This window comes from Convolutriloba macropyga, chromosome 5 (genome assembly GCF_964194025.1).
Source record: "Convolutriloba macropyga chromosome 5, txConMacr16.3, whole genome shotgun sequence".
NCBI classification, from domain to species: Eukaryota; Metazoa; Xenacoelomorpha; order Acoela; family Convolutidae; genus Convolutriloba; species Convolutriloba macropyga.
Window position 1 is genome coordinate 52,741,015 of NC_134472.1, and position 16,793 is coordinate 52,757,807.

General features: G+C 34.4%; 1 protein-coding gene across 1 annotated transcript in view; it reads right to left on the reverse strand.

Annotated features, from left to right (window-relative positions):
* The window catches only part of LOC142339461 (arylsulfatase B-like), a 66,902-nt gene that overhangs the window by 29,793 nt on the left and 20,316 nt on the right, over positions 1–16,793 (reverse strand). The gene's annotated exons all lie outside the window — the stretch shown is intronic.

Below are 16,793 nucleotides of genomic sequence, written 5' to 3' on the forward strand. Positions count from 1 at the left end.
ATGAACGAATTGTCAACGACTATCAAAAAACTGAAAAAGTGCCTTTTCGTTTCTCATCAAAACTATCATTTTAACGCCGTTTTTAAAATGAAACAAAAACGAAAAACAAAAACCATATTAAAAAACCTTTGTATGACTATTACAAATTCTCATGATATATTTTTATGTTTGTCTCTCAATAGTTTTTGGACACTTTGTTTCAACGAAATGGCCTTTTAGTGCAATCTAACCGATCTATCAAACGGCAAAATCCACTTTTCCTTTGTTCCGACCATTTTCGATTTCTTGAAGGCATCAAAGCCAAAAAATAAGTGGTATTATAAGAAACCTTTGCACTTAAAGTTCACTCAGAAAAAATTTTATTGCCCATTTTTGGTGTATTTTGCCCATTTTTGGCAAATTGAAGGTGTTTCATCATTTTTGGCTCTGTTTTAATACAAAAATCAATATATTTTTGTCCTTGTTATTATTTTTGTGTTTATTTGCTCATTGTTTTTCAAAAAAAATTAGAAGAAGACTGAAACATGACTGCATGAACACTGAATTGGGCGTTGAACTACTACCATAGTTGAAAAAAAATAATACATTTTAGCCCTAAGGAGCTGTAGAAACTGCAAATTGCCAAGCGATGAGTATTTCTGTTAACCATAAAATGGGTCGTTCAAGAAGTTTTTATGAAAAAATTTAAAAAGGGGATGATTTTTATCAAAAATTTAGAAAGTTTGTTTTCCTTCAATTTTCCTTTTCTTAATCGCTGATAAAAGATTTTCAACTATTAAGCCATACAAACAATATCCGCAAATTTTTGATCAAATATTTACATATGTTTATCACAGAAAACGCAACATGAATTCTAAAAATCAGAAGAAAAGATGATGTAGTATTGCTAATTGGACAAAATGCCGCCGCAATTACCGATACTACAGAGTCATTATAATTGTTTAACCGTCAACTTTGTGAACACTTTAGACTTATTCTAAACTGACGGAATATAAAGAGATCTACGCTACGTGAAATGTGTTGATTGAAAGAATACATTATTCATGGCAAAATACTGCTGTGTATTTTTTAATACACTATTGAATAGACTATGGCCGCAGATTTACTGCCGCTATTGATACGCGTACTAAGTGAAGGATACTGAAGCTATCCAGGCCTCTCTTCACAGTAGCAAGTCTGAAACGAATATATGGCTAAAGACGAATAGGAGTCGGCTCCACGAATGACCTGGGAGTTATTTCGGAGCTAGTCATAAGCCTCATGATTTTTTAGTCGATCTGGCTCAAGTTTAAACACACACGAGCCTAGAGCTTGCTGCAGAAGGAGATCAGTTTTTCAACTCAACCAGCCTAACTTAGGCCGCTTCCTTCTGGATCAATTTTCTCTCTCTCTTTCTCTCTCTCTATCTCTCTCTCTCTCTCTCTCTCTCTCTCTCTCTCTCTCTCTCTGCTCTAAGAGCCAAAACACTACTCCTCCGCTAAGCGGGGAAATATCGCAGCAATTGTAAGATTGCCGAATTTGTAGCAAACTAAACCTAGAGTAATATTTACATCCAGCAGTAAGATGGATTTATTTACTTGACTAAGATTAGATACCCCACCATATTTTCAACGTAGGATTTACTCCAATTGTGCTCTATCCTTCCCATCTGTTTCTCAATTATTCTTAATATCTAATCGATTTTATTTCTAGCAAATAACACATAGGTTTGGAAATTAGAAAAGAGTATTGTGAGCATTTAGTGAGACTTATTCTACCACTTAAATAAGGTCGCCAAATTAAAATTGGTTTAGTTCTAGTGTGGTAACTAAGATCAAGCGAATAATATCCCTACGACATCAGAGTTGAAAACTGGTGCAACGCGGAATAAAGAACGTTGGTTGCTCGCTAACAATTAAGGACCTGGTGGACATTTTGTTGCTAGTTTTCCAAACCAAAAATCCAGAGTTCACACAGGTTCTATGGTAGGGCCACATACCGCGTTATCCCAGTATCTATGCGAGAAGTTCTAAGATTCTGAACTTCTGATTTACGGCTGACCAAAAGAGACGAGTTCTCCCCACAATAGAACAGTCCTCTGATTTAGTGACTGAGCATCGGTTCTTTGCTCCTCAGACCTGCTTTTTGACACTGTAGATTGGTTTTTTAAGCGCACACTAGATTGTGTATCATAAAAACACGTCTTTGTACTTCCCCCCGCACAAAATTAGACAAGACCGGTCACATTAATATTACTTTCAGACTAAATAATTGAGTCCAATTTAATCAATTTTTTTATACTGTCAGCATTAACGAAGTGTACTATCCCCCCTTGTCCCAAATAGGAAATCATACACCATGTTAATTAATTAAGCTCTCAAATATTGTTCTCAACTTAACATTAGCGTTTCTTAAATCTCTTAACTTTTAACTGATCGTCTAAATGATCGAACTTATCATCCTTCAAACCCCTAGTACTACAAAAATATATTGAGTCACATGCAAATAAGCCTAGTTTAACGTTGTTCTGCTTCAGTATACATATATAGTGTATCTATTAGTGTCCCTAAAAGTTAAAAACTCACTCTAATAGCTACAAATTACGTTGTATTGTTAATCGAACGCCCCATGAATCACTATAACGCCTATATTTAACTCCTGAATTTATAAAATTTCGCGGTTTTGAGTTAAACAAAGTTAGTTGTATCAGATTTTTAGCCCAATTTTTTGCTAAAGTTAACAAGAGTTAGTGGGAATTCATCCAAAAGACAGCCTTTTATACACAATTTTTCACTAGAATTGTCCGGAATAAATTGATAACATTCAAATTGTCCCCTATTTTTCAAGAAATTAACCCCGTTTAATGTTGAAATTGTGAATTTTTGCATACATTTAACCCCAATTTTGACTCAATAATTGTACTTTGGTGCCAAAATTAACAAAATTTGACTGAAATAGGAAAAAATTGTCCCATAAAGTTGCCAATCTGAGGTCATTTAGCCTTAAAAACACTTAATTTTACAAAACTTTCCCAATTTTTACCAAAAAATTGCCCAATTTTAGACCCTTTTGTCCACAATTTGCCCATTTTTGAACAGAATATTTCAATTTTGTCCAAATTTCACACAAAATTTTGCCCTGTTACAAAACAAAACAGTTGGTTTTGGTAATACATTGTCAATATTTTGCGGAATTTTGCTTAAATTGACCCTGTAGTTGATCAAAATTGACTTAAAGTTGCCATTTTTGCCCAAAATTGACTCAAAATTGGCCTGGATAATACAAAAACTGCCCGAAAATTGTGAAAAAATAACCAAATTGGACAACAAAAGCAGAAAAATATCCCGTTTTGAATACAAATTGACAGATCAAATCTCAAATATGGTCTCAAACTTTCAAATAAATTCCCAAAACTGGCCGATAATCATCAATTATGAGTAAAAATTCGAGCAAAATGACAAAAAAGAGACGTTAAAAGCCTATCAACGCCTGTTTTGAGTTAATATACTAATAGAAACATTAGCATTTGTTCAAACTTAAACCCCAAAACGGCAATTTCAACAGAATCATAACAATCTTTTTGTGCAGTTTTCCTATGTAAACGTTCTTTTTTTGCTATTTCGTGATATTTAAGTCTCTCCTTCATTTTTCAGGGCCATATATTCAATTGTACTTAATAGGTTACGTGTAATTTTGCATAAAAACACGCTTCAAAAAAATAACAACCCAAATTATCATTCAAAAGTGTATGGAACTTCTAATAGGAGACAAACAAATAAGAATTAAGGATAACTCAGCAGACTGTCGAGTGCTCAAATACGTCACCGACGTTAAAAAACATACGTGACAAAAGTCTACAGTATTAAAAGAACAAAATCTGTTGGTCAGGTTATCTTATTTAAAACCAAAAATACATCATTAGATTATTTGTTCGATAGACTAAGTCAACGTGGCTCAATCATCAATTTACTGTGTATATACACTCAACCACAAGCTTTCGATAAAAGAGTGAAAGCAACCAAAACCTGAAATTAGTAACCAAGCCTGATAATAAGCTCTATAACTTTGAAGAAATTTCCATTTTTTCACCCACATCACCCAACTTTATTAATGATATAATCTTAAAAGAAAATGTTAGTTGTATCTTATCAAAAACGTCTGATAGCAATAACCAAATCTTTTCCTATCGAGTCAGAGTGTTTAGGCCAATTTTAACAACAGCTTTCTCTGAAAACAACCAGAAACCAAAATTTTCTCACGCAGGCAGATATTTCTCGATAGAATATCGACTAGCCGAAAATAGTTGCTATCAACGAATAAACAAACGTTTTTTATTTTTTAATCTCAAAATTTTAAAAAAACAGTTAAAAACAAAACAAAAATACTTTTTTTTCTTAAATAGCTTATTGATATTAGTACAAAGCACCTAAATGTGACCGTTTTGTACGACTACAAACTTGCAAAATTTAAAAAGCACACATTAAGTAACGACAAACAATCTCTGATTATTTAAAATAGGTTAATTACAAATCCGCCTTTACACTGTTTTTGTAACGTTTGCAAATTGTGATCCTGATTTTTGCCAAGCTTTGAAAGCTTTGCTGACGCTCAATAGTTTCATTGAGCTCTACTTCACTAAATTGTTACTTAACGTTATAACCGATACTGTTAAGAATTAAAACTTTTTAAAACAAAACTTGAATTCAATGAGTAATAACGCTACCTTCTTGAATGTTACTGTCACACTTGGTCATAATATAGGCAAAGTTACTAGCTATACAATAGAGAACAAAAATCAAAATATGTACATTTTCATTAATTTTGATAACGTTCTAGGACCAGCTTGCTACATAACACATGCAAAAAACAACCCATAGATTGACAAAGTTTTAGAAGGACTTCGTACTCCAAATAGTGCTTTTGAAATAGGTCCATTTTTTTAGCAAATTGTCTAAATATTATCCAATTTTTTTAAAAAAAGTTCTGTTCTTTTCACTTTTTCAATTTTTTTAAAAAGAATTTTGTTTTGATTCCGTTCGTTTAATATCTTTTTATAAAAAAACTTAGCAATTCTTAGACTAAAATTTAAAAACAAAATGGCTAATATCGCAGCATACCCAGACTTTTCTCTTGAAAAATTTACAAGTTTAGTCCCAGGTGAGGGATGTAGCAGATATCCTAAGTCTAATAGAGAGAAAAATAGAATTTTTGTTAGGAGTTAGTCCAGGAGCAGGACACGCTCAAAATGCAAATGACGCTCGCAGAAAAGCACTATTTGGCTCAGTCTTGAGAAGTCCTGCCGCCCAATGGTTCGATCTCTTGCTCCCAGCAGTGCCATGGGATGATGTTAGGCCAGGATTCTTGGTTGGGCTCACGGACGAGAAAGACAAGTACAGAAAACGAACTGAGGTAGAAAATATTCGTAGACAACGAGACGAACTAATAAAAAGTTGTGTACACAGACCAGCAAAATCTGTGGAAAACTGATGGCCAGACCCTTTCACAGACGCTCAAAGGCAAACTAAGTGTATGGGATTTTTCGTAAGAGGACTAACTCCTCCAGCACTTAAACAAAAACCGCATCAGTTTTTGATAGAAACACCTCATGCAAAATGGGAACAACTTAGAAATCAAGTGAGCACTAAAGATTTAAGTTTTGGCAGTAAGTAATGATTTCAGACACAACTTCAAGCACTATAGATAACGAAGTTGAGATTGATGATATAAAAGACCAGCTCCAAGAATTACCAAGTTTAAGCACCTACCACCCAAGTGAGCCTAGAGTCAAACAAAGTCACACCCGATTTTTTCTAATTTTGCTGCAAGTCAGGTCACACAATAGCATATTGTTATGCGAACAGAGACTTTAAAGAACAAAACAAACAGCAACCACAGCAAACAGATAAGTTCAGAGATAACTATCAAAGCTATATGGGACGTCGTCTAAGAAAAGATAGTTGTGATTAAAAATCAGAACAGGTACAGACAAGACTAAAGACCAAGAAACAGTTACTCCAACCAAGACAACCGCAGACAAAACTCTTTTTATCCTAGATCTGAGAACAATAACTTCAGAAATCGCTCACAAAGCTTCGAGAAACGAGAATGCCGCTATAGTAGCAGATCCAACGATCGTAGACCCCAGGACTATAGAAACTATACAAGGGAACGACAGTATGATCGAAACGATTCCCGAACAAGGTATCGTGAGTCAAACAGTCCACGACAGGATTATAGAAGAAGTAACAGTTCCAACCGGAATTCTAGAGGCAACAGTAGAGAACGTAAATCAAACAGAGTTCAATTCAGAGATAATAAAGTTAACGGATTTTTTATGGACAATCAACAAGATAAAATTAATTTAAACTAGACGAGTCTTCGTACAAAAATAAAAAGACAAATATTTTTATTAACTTGTAATTTCACGCCGTCGGAGAACGTAATAAACAACGGCTTCGAATCACAGTTTCTAGTTGACACAGAAGCAACGTGTTGCTTAATAAACTTGGGCTTTCTACAAGAACTCAGGCCACTGATTGATGTTAAACTAATTGAATCTAAACAAAAAACAATTGCAGTTAACGATGAAAGGTTAAAATTGTTAGGCTACATTCATGTCCCCATCTCATTTGATTTTGAAGGCAAATATTAGGCAGATCTCAAAACTTGAGTTTCAGAGAAAAACGGTTGCGAATTAAACATCCTTGGAATGGACTTTTTGAATTTTACAACAAAATTAATTGAGTTCACAACGCCAAAAATGAACTTTTGAAAATGAAAAATTATCCAAACTTCTCAATCACGCTCTCAAATATCAAAATTTGAAAAACTTGTGCTAAACAGACTTTTCGAGAGAGCGCTAAAATCTAGTAGAATTCTAACAATTACACCATCAAAACAATTTTTCAAAATTTGAACATCATTCATAGTTGACAATTGCCTTCAAGACAGAGGTATCTACACATAAAATGTCTATTGTGTCAGAAAAGAAAAAGAATTGCCAGTAATGCTTCACAAATAGATAAATGTTCAATAAGATACACTTCGGAAGAAATTTGTCAAAAATCACAACCATGCAAGCTGATTGATAATGTTGCGTTCTTAGATCTCTTAACAGAAACTGAAACAGATTTCAATCACATCTTTCATGTGACAGAAAATTTGATAATCCAATTCAGACTTTAGAAAATCAGAAGTTAGACAAAACCGATATCAAACAAAAGTTGAAAGGAGCTCAGACAAAGTTACAGGAAAAAAAGATTGCTGACCGCCATGAGCTGGAAACACACTTCAGTCAGGATTTAGAAGACTTAAAACCAAAAGCAACAACAGAAGGTGAAATTCGACCTTAAGAAATACCACTAGAAAATTTATAAATGTTTAGCAAATCAGACGGCGAGTTTCTCAAAAAACTGGACTTCAACCAATCAGATATTAACGATGCACAATTACTAGATCTAATGAAACTTCTCGCCAAAGACATGGACGTCTATTCTCAACACAAGTTTGACGTTGGCAAAACAAAGCAAAAATTTCACGAAAAACTATTACCAAATTCAACCTTGACCAAGCAAAGATCATCACGAGTACAATTGTATCGTCAAGAAAAACTTTAAATTTTTGCCAGAACAGCTCTGTAAAGCTCGATAAATTGGAGATGACACCGAAATGGGACCCTTATTTATAAATCCAGTAATCATTCTTCCTAAAGGAAACATAGTGAAACTAATAATAGACGCCAGATATCAAAATTCAATATTAGACCTAAGTAAATACTTATGGCCTCTAGAGCCAATAGATTCTTTATTGACTAGTCTAAACGGAAAACACTTCCCTTCAAGTGATTTATGCTCTGCATATAATCAAGTCTCTCTAACGGAGGAAACACAAGAATTAACAAGTATCGTAATAGGTTCAAAACAATAGACTTTTCAACGTGATTTTTACGGACTGTGCGGACTACCAAGCTTTTTCAGTAAGATAATGACAATCCACTTTGCTCCTTTAATAAAATCTAGACAAGCCGTAATTTATATTGACGACAGAATCATGCAAGCTCAGACAGCTGAAGAAATAAACTCAATGATAAAAAGTATCATCCTTTGCTACGCAAAGCAGGACTGAAAACTCAGCCTGAGAAAACAAAATTCTTTTCACGCAAAGTACAATTTTCAGGACATGTATTAGGAAAAGACGGAAATCAACCAGAAAAGAAAACGATTGAAGATCTGAAAGCCTTAAAGAAACATAAGACTAAGCGATATGTAATACGAGTCATAGGTTGTTTAGGATTTTACAGCTTGTACATAAAAAATCTGCATGTAGACAGTGAGCCAATTTACGATCTCAAAACAACTTAAACCACATTCGAATTGACAGATGAACACCATAAAATGTTCAGGAAAATTAGGAATCGTATAAGTGAAGATAAAGTCTTAGCAAATCCAGACACAAGATACCCCTTCCATGTTCATGTGTATGCATCATCAATTGGTTTTCTTTAAATCTTAGTTCAAGAATTTCCTACCGGAAAACGGATAATTTCATTTTATTCTCGAGTTTACAAAAAAGATGAGCTAAAAATTAGTACAACAGTTAGAAAACTTTGTGGCGTAATCTCTGCCCTACAAACGTTTGAGCATTACAAAATAGGTTCTCCACATCCAGTGTATCTCTACACAGACCACAAGCCCCTTCTGTATCTTTGAGGACGTAGAGGAAAATTATCTCATCGATTTTTCCGCTATCAGCTTGTATTTTCGCAATTTCAAAACTTGAAAATGATATGGACAGAAGGCAAAAATTTTGCATTTCCAGACATTCTAAGTAGGAATGTCTCGATAAAAGACTTAGACAAATATCAACTGAAACACAAAAAATTCCTCGAGACATTAAATTTTACGACGACTCAGGCAACGAAGAAAAATATTCCGTGTTGCACGACAATGGAAAGCGACTAAAAAATGATTGTTATCCTATTCTGAAACAGAATTTTGAAGTAATTAAAAAAAATGAAATTTGAAAACGAACAATTTTTTCAAACAAATTATAAACCCAGTGATCGAATTTGTTCAACTTCGAAGCATCTCAGAATCCTTTTTGAAACAAAACCCAATAAATCACAATAGTGACAAGTTTCCACTAAAAGAACGAATTTTAAATGAACAAGATGACAGTGAAAATTACTACTCTGATTTGTCTTAAGAATTTGATAATCATTTAGACAAAGAGCGAGGTCAATTTGAAAATGTTTTGACAAGAGAAGATGAACCTTTGCTGAATTCTGTTGATATGTCAGATTTAGAAATAGATGACATGAGTCTTGAGCATGAGGTTGAAGCAAGCAAAGCAAATTTTGATAGAATAGATAGTGTTCGCCAAGCAAAAAAATTTGTGAGAAAAACGAAATTTCAGATGGAAAAGAACTCTTTGAGAAATTATCTAGTTTTGCTACAAATATTGACTTGAACATAACAGCAATCAGCCAGGAACAGTAAAAAGATCCAGTTATTCAAACTGTCAAACAATTTTTTGAATCGAGAAACAAAGATGAGAAAAAGGTGAAGTTTCGACAATCAAAAACCATGAAAGCATACTTGAATAATTTTGAAAATCTTTGCCTAATCGGAATCATTTTATGTATTGAACAACCAATTGGAGATCCAAAAATTCAAAACATCAAAATCTGCGCACCATTATCCTTCTTCTTAAAAATCGTTGAATTAGCTCACCAAGATTCACTTTTTGGACACTCTGGAAAAGACAAAACACTGTCAAGCATTAAACGCTTTTTCTACTGGCCAGGTTTATGCAATTGGGTTTTTAATCTAATAGCAAATCCTTTAGACTGTCTAAAAAAAAACAAAACAAAAACGCAAGGACCTAAACGAAGCACCACTGGAGAAATGGACAGAAACTTCCTCTTCCACACGGTACATATAGATCACAAAGGTCCAATAAATTCACCTTCAAATGGAAAAAACATTGCTTAGTAGTCATTGATTCTTCTTCCCGTTACATTCAAGCTTATCTAGTTTCATCTACATCAGCATGTTATACAATATCAGCACTTGAAAAACATTTTCTTATGTTTGATATCCCACAAAAACTTGTGTATGATAAAGGATAAGTTTTTATGAAGGAAGAGTTCACAAGTTGGACTCATGAACTTGGAATTACGCGCGCACCTAGAACGGCATATTCTCACTGGACCAGCGGAAAAGTTGAGATCCAAAACAAGCACCTTGGCACACATTTTCGAATGTTTTTGGAACAAGCCAGTCGTAATTGGAGTAACTTAGCACCAAAATTCACACTTGCTCATGTCACAACAGCAGACACTGGTACAGGATCAATTTCCTACGAGATTCTATTTTTTTTGGTCAAAAACCTCAAATTCTGCTCTCTCTAAAATTAGGATTTTTGAGGTCTTCCGACTTAACTCCTCATTCAAAATTTTGCAAAGATTTACCACTCCACAAACATTCAGAACAAAATAGCGAAAATGGTCAGATAGATAAATCCCAAGCCAAAATTAAGTAGTTCATTGCTGGCTCGTGAAATTCAATTCAAACAAATTTACAAAACTGCATACAACAAAAGCCTTCAAGTTAACTCAAAAGCACATCAAAACAGAAACAAACATAAAGTAGTTAAGCCTTCAGACATAGGAATGCTAGCTTTAATGGAAAATCACTCATTCGAAGACGGAAAATTCAAAAATTTACATGAACTGAGGTCAGGACCGTACGAAGAAACGAAAAAGGTAACAAATATAAATTTTCCTTAGTGCATCCCTTGAACGAATGGAGACTTCAATCTTGCAACGTAAATGAGCGAACATACGAAATCGTTAATAAAACCCCGCAAATTCGAGCAACCTTCCCCTTCGAATCCCTCACTGCCTTTCCAAACTTCTCTAATTACCAATCAGAGGAAACACCCAGCGACGGAGACCGACTTGCAATTGAGAACTCTGAGTTCAGACAGCAACTTTGCAATCCGAAATGCACTGATGGACCTACATTCGAAAAAAGGTCGACTAGAGATCTCAGCATAGACGCCTCAAGACGAGAAGGAGCAGTTGAGACAAAAATTTTTGATATCTTCTCAGACTGTAAAAATAAGAGACCGACAGCATACAGAGTTTATAGAAGAATTGAAAACTGTAATTGAGGCAAACCAGCTACTTGCCTCAGAACTAAAGGTTCTGAGAGATGAGACACAGAAGATGCAACATAAGTGAATAAAACAGTTTTACAATATCAATTTCTGTATCTATGTGATTATACTAAATTAATCCCAAAGCTCTTCTCTTTTGCTAAACACGTAACTATTTCGTTTGTAACTATTACTTTGTATTTTTGCACTTCTAACTTTGCGAAACAAAATTTTGTTATGAACTACTTTTGTAAAAAATTTGTTTGATGACATGTGCACATTTTTATCTAAGAACTAAACAGTAATTGTAAACCTTCCTAAAAATTTTTCTATCATATTATTTTACAAAAACCTTTGTAAGGAAAAACTTTGTTTTATTTCTACTTTAAGTGTAAACTTTATACGATAGAGAGAAACTTTTTTCTTCTTTAAACCGGGGTGAGCTGCAATATTTCTAATTGGATAATTGCGGCCACAATTACCGATACTACAGATTCTTTATAATAATTTAACCGTCGACTTTGCGAACACTTTAGACTTTGTCTAAACTGACGGAATATTAAAAGAGAGCTATGCTGCGTGAAATGTATTGATTGAAAGAATACATTATTCGTGGCCAAATACTGCTGTGTATTATTTAATTCACTATTGAATGGACTATGGCGGATGATTTACTGACGCTATTGACACGCGTACTAAGTGAACGATACTGAATCTATCCAGGCCGCTCTTCACAGCAGCAAGTCTGAAACGAATATATGACTAAAGACGAATAAAAGTCGGCTCCAGGAATGACCTAGGAATTAATTTGGAGCTAGTCATAAGCCTCGTGATTTTTTAGTCGATCTGGATCCAGTTTAAAGACGCAAGAGCCTTGAGCTTGCTGTTGAGGACATCAGTTTTTCAACTCAATCAGCGCAACTTGCAAGATGCAACATAAGTGAATAAAACAGTTTTACAATATCAATTTCTGTATCTATGTGATTATACTAAATTAATCCCAAAGCTCTTCTCTTTTGCTAAACACGTAACTATTTCGTTTGTAACTATTACTTTGTATTTTTGCACTTCTAACTTTGCGAAACAAAATTTTGTTATGAACTACTTTTGTAAAAAATTTGTTTGATGACATGTGCACATTTTTATCTAAGAACTAAACAGTAATTGTAAACCTTCCTAAAAATTTTTCTATCATATTATTTTACAAAAACCTTTGTAAGGAAAAACTTTGTTTTATTTCTACTTTAAGTGTAAACTTTATACGATAGAGAGAAACTTTTTTCTTCTTTAAACCGGGGTGAGCTGCAATATTTCTAATTGGATAATTGCGGCCACAATTACCGATACTACAGATTCTTTATAATAATTTAACCGTCGACTTTGCGAACACTTTAGACTTAGTCTAAACTGACGGAATATTAAAAGAGAGCTATGCTGCGTGAAATGTATTGATTGAAAGAATACATTATTCGTGGCCAAATACTGCTGTGTATTATTTAATTCACTATTGAATGGACTATGGCGGATGATTTACTGACGCTATTGACACGCGTACTAAGTGAACGATACTGAATCTATCCAGGCCGCTCTTCACAGCAGCAAGTCTGAAACGAATATATGACTAAAGACGAATAAAAGTCGGCTCCAGGAATGACCTAGGAATTAATTTGGAGCTAGTCATAAGCCTCGTGATTTTTTAGTCGATCTGGATCCAGTTTAAAGACGCAAGAGCCTTGAGCTTGCTGTTGAGGACATCAGTTTTTCAACTCAATCAGCGCAACTTAGGCCGCTTCTTTCTGGAACAATTTTCTCTCTCTCTCTCTCTCTCTCTCTCTCTCTCTCTGCTCTAAGAGCCAAAACTCTACTCCTCCGCTAAGCGGGAAACATAGCAGCAATTGTAAGTTTGCCGAGTTTATAGCAAAATAAACCTATTCACATCCAGCAGTAAGATGGATTTATTTACATGACTAAGATTTTATACCCCACCATATTTTTAACGTATGATTTACTCCAATTGCGCTCTATCCTTCCCATCTGTTTCTCAATTATTCTTTATATCTAACCAATTTTATTTCTAGCAAATAACACATATGTTTGGAAATTAGAAAAGAACATTGTGAGCATGTAGTTAGACCTATTCTACCACTTAATTAAGGTCGCTAAATTAATATTGGTTTAGCTCTAGTTTAGTAACTAAGATCAAGCGAATAAAATCCCTACCACATCAGAGTTAAAAATGATTCTTCAGTTTGCTTTTTTGGGAGTATTTTCAGGAAAAAATAAGAAAATAAGAAAAATGTAATAATATTACTTGAAAATTTTTATTTTTCTTTAATTTTTGGGAACAGTTGATTTCAATTTCTGAACAGCGACTCATGCTTAGCCGACACAAAATAGTTATTGTAATGCTTTCAACTAATCTGAACCCCAATAGCATCAGCAAAGTGGCTTGGTTCTGTGGTTTCAAAATGCGGCGCACTTAGCTCTTTGAAAATGATAAAAGTGCTTAATTTTTTAAGTATAATTTCTTATAAACTGTTCATTGGTTACTAATCCGTTACTTTGATTAGTTAACTAATAACAGCTTTTCCAAATCTCTGTTTTAAAATTGACACTAAAGTGCTTAGTCAATCAGAATAATTCCCATAATTTTTTAATTAGTTAACTTAGCACAGCTGAGCAAATCATGAGAATAAAGTTAGTCAGGTGATCGATTGAATATCCACAGTTTGTTATGCAACTATATCTCTCGCTTTAATCTAAATTAATTCAATGGATTTTTTTAAAATCTTTTCCCTAATTTTTTTGAAAATATAATATTTCCTTAATTAGTTGCTGGTACCATATAGAGCGGAGCTAGTCACAGAAAGACAGTGACATGAATACGAAGGAGTTTGGAAAACAGGTTAAAGTCCAGACCGAAATCGTCTCGGAACAGACAATACCAGACAATAGTGAACTCTGATCAGACCGAGCCAGACCGAAGTGACATCTGAGCACTCGAAGTGCGGTCGAAAGCCTCCTCTGATCAAACTATCGTGTGCTCGAAATTCACTACTTGTTAGAGTAGTCTGCACTCAACTCAGCCGAGTTTTTCGATTGTTGGATCATCCAGATCAGCAAGATCAACTGTCATCAAGATAACACTTTCCTAAACTCAAAACGATTAGGCTTATCGTGAAAACTAAGCAAGTGATTTACTCCGGAATCTGTTCTGTTTATTGCTACAAAGTGGATAATTTGAAGAAATCTAGCAGGATATTATTTCACAGCTCTTTGTAACAAAAGTCTTGAAATAAAATTATTCATTACTCAATTATTATGAGACCTCGTTGCGAGGGGCAAATTGTCCAAGAATAATTCGACCTGGAATTCAGCTCATATCCAACTTGTCAGACCAAATACATGAATAGGAATTTTTCACGCTGCATAAACATTGTATCTAATCTCAACTTTACACAGCCTAACTTTGTTAGCAGAGATTTATACCTAAATGTCCTCGCCGCGTAAATCACTGACCACATTTTTAGGGAAAATAGTCCCAACGAATCCTCCCCTAAAACCCAGCGTCATTATTGCCCGCCTGGAGTTTAAGTCAATCAATGTGTGCGTCTTCATGTCACTTGAAGTCTCCCAGAGGTGAAAAGATTTATAGGTATGAACAGATTCAACACGCCTGGATTATAATCTTTCCAGTCTGCTAATTAGACCATTCCGAAAAGGGATAAAACACTGATTGGTTGCTTCACTTCACCTTTCACTCTCTTCAATCGCGTTCAACTAGCCTAAGGCTATACCTACAGTTCGCTAAGCCTAATCCATTCCGATCAATACAATCAATAAATACTTGAACTGCTTATCTAGTATTTATAAAATTTATTGATCTTGGCTATGATTTTTTGGTGGACTCCTAAAATGTGTTACAAGATTTTCCAGTTGTTGCTGTTTATGAACGCCTTCAAAAATGTCAACTGTGGCCTGCAGCGACTTCAACCTCTCGACTTATTTGGGGAGAAATATTGAGGGCGTTTATAACAAGTGAGTATATAGTTGCATATGTTGGAGTTAAATATCAATTTGGCCGAAATTGAGTTATCGAATGGTGAAGAACGAATTAATTGAGCATAAAACGGGTGCAGGGTCTCATAGGGATCATTAAACGGGATCTGTGCCGCCCTTGTTGTCAGAATTTGACAATAAGCTTGCAACTTTTCTCAAAGGATAAAGCAAAAGATCTTTAGTGGTCTACTATCTATTAGAAGTGCCCAATAAAATGTAGCAGAACTTAACAAAAATGCAGAAATTAACGCTAAAAAATACTAAAATGCAGAACACTCTTTGATGCGCATGAAGAAATTATATATATCAAAAATTGCAAAATAATTAAGATCAAGTTTTCAAAAACTTTACCCAATTGGCTCGAATTTGAAGGGCATTTTTAACTTAGTCAAGTGAACAAATTGGAATACATCAACATTTTCATAGAAACTTTAAGAAATTTTGAGAAACTTTAGAAACTTTTCAATCCAATTCAACAATCGGCTAATTGGAGTGCCTCGTCTATTTGAACGGTCGTAAGGAAAATTTCCGTAAAAGGGAGAGAGTAGCAACATCAAGACGGGGGGATTAGTTCGAGGGACTAGAGGGGCTAATGGAATCAGAGAAAAGTTTATGAATTTGGGTGGCACAAAGTCTATCTCCATGTCTTACACAAACAACACCCTCTTTTTTTCCTCCTGTTTCCTCGACCTCTGTTTTTAGTGCCTGTGTTGTCTGACCTTCATAACAGTTCAAATTTTATTAATTAGTTCTAACTTTATTCTGGTTAATTAGTTAGTACTCCTCACTAGTTTAAAGATTTTACTGCAATTATTTAAATGTCCAACCACTCCGTTTTTTTTCGTTTATATTGAGGAAAGATGTTTTTACTTTGAAAGAAGTGCAGCAGCTATTATGGACAATCACAAGCTGTATCATATTTGGTTGTTCATAATTTAGCATAAAATAAAGAAAAAAAAAGAGGATATGCGACAGTAATCATAGTTTAAAAAGAACTAAATCTATTATCTGAAGTATTTGTTTCTCCTTTGAGTCGTAATGTTCAATTTTAAACCTTCAGATTTAAACACCTAAATTTAGTACCAGCAAATATTTTTTGTAGCATACTCGAAATTGTTCTGCAGCTGATAATTAATAAACGAATCTCAAATGAGCTTTATTCATATATCTGGCAAAAAAGATCAAATATCCCGCCGCAATCAGTTTGGAACGCCGCAAATATTTCATTCATAGCCAGATTTGTATCAAAAGTTGTCTAGGAAATATTTTGATACCTAGGATACCTTGAGTTAAATCACGCATGCCCACTGTTTGGGTAATTTATTAGCCCCGGCTTGTTGTTCTACAGATAGACACATTCACTGCGGGGGGTTCCTGCTAAACCTCCTTTAACAGGTGGGAAGGGTAATTCCCCCAATTTTGTTTTCCGGGCAAACTTAATTTGACCAGGTGGGTATTGCTAGTACCCTTTTTGTTATTTCAGACATTTCGGACCGTTAGTTATTATTCATAACTAGCGATTATGAATCTCTAACCTTGGCTATAAGAATATAACAATATGTTTTTGATAAAATCGGAGGAATCAATGTCAATTG